Below are 1153 nucleotides of genomic sequence, written 5' to 3' on the forward strand. Positions count from 1 at the left end.
GAAGAATGAATCTGGCTAATTTATTTTACCTGGTGGAAGAATCTTAATGTTTTCATTTATCAGAGGCAAGATATGAAGCAAATGTTTATATGACAATTTCAAGTTTGTATCTTTCTCACTATGAGGAGGACTTATTGATGCTTTTTAATGACCTGTAAAGGAATTTTGTTCAACATTGCTTCATCTTAAGGGATTCAAGGATTAACAAAACCAGACCAAAAAATTCCCAAAGCATTCCAAAACAAGAGAAATAATGAAAAACACTGAAAAACACACTCAAATCATCAACAGATGTATCCAAAGCATCAAAAAGACACAAAGAGAGATGAATATTTCATGAGAAACAATTAGAATATAAAAAAATACTAAAATCTTGAAAAATACACCAAAACATCAAAAAGACAAAAAAAGGGAGATGAAGAGACCATGACATAGTGAAGATTTTCCTGACACCAACGTGGGAGTTGCTTCTCCAGTCCCCTCACTGTGGGAGCTGTGAAGGACTTACCATTCAAGACCTTCTCCAGTCCCTCACTGTGGGAGTTGTGAAGGACTTACCATTCAAGACCTTCTCCAGTCCCTCACTGTGGGAGCTGTGAAGGACTTACCATTCAAGACCTTCTCCAGTCCCTCACTGTGGGAGTTGTGAAGGACTTACCATTCAAGACCTTCTCCAGTCCCTCACTGTGGGAGTTGTGAAGGACTTACCATTCAAGACCTTCTCCAGTCCCTCAGTGTAGGAGTTGTGAAGGACTTACCTTTCAACACCTTCTCCAGTCCCTCACTGTGGGAGCTGTGAAGGACTTACCATTCAAGACCTTCTCCAGTCCCTCACTGTGGGAGTTGTGAAGGACTTACCATTCAAGACCTTCTCCAGTCCCTCACTGTGGGAGCTGTGAAGGACTTACCATTCAAGACCTTCTCAAGTCCCTCAGTGTAGGAGTTCACTAAGTTATCTGGGGACCTCAGCACCACTTTCCACTTTCTGCCATGCCTTTCTCAGCACACGGCACTCACCTGTCTGGGAGCCCACACAGGTTTGCTGCTCCCAGGGAAGAAGAGAAGGCACGTTATAATCTAGCCAGACTGATGTGGTGATATGAGATTGTTTCACATCCTAGGTGGTTATTGGAGGCAATCTTGATAAAGGACT

Source organism: Scylla paramamosain, chromosome 5, assembly GCF_035594125.1.
Source record: "Scylla paramamosain isolate STU-SP2022 chromosome 5, ASM3559412v1, whole genome shotgun sequence".
Taxonomy (NCBI): domain Eukaryota; kingdom Metazoa; phylum Arthropoda; class Malacostraca; order Decapoda; family Portunidae; genus Scylla; species Scylla paramamosain.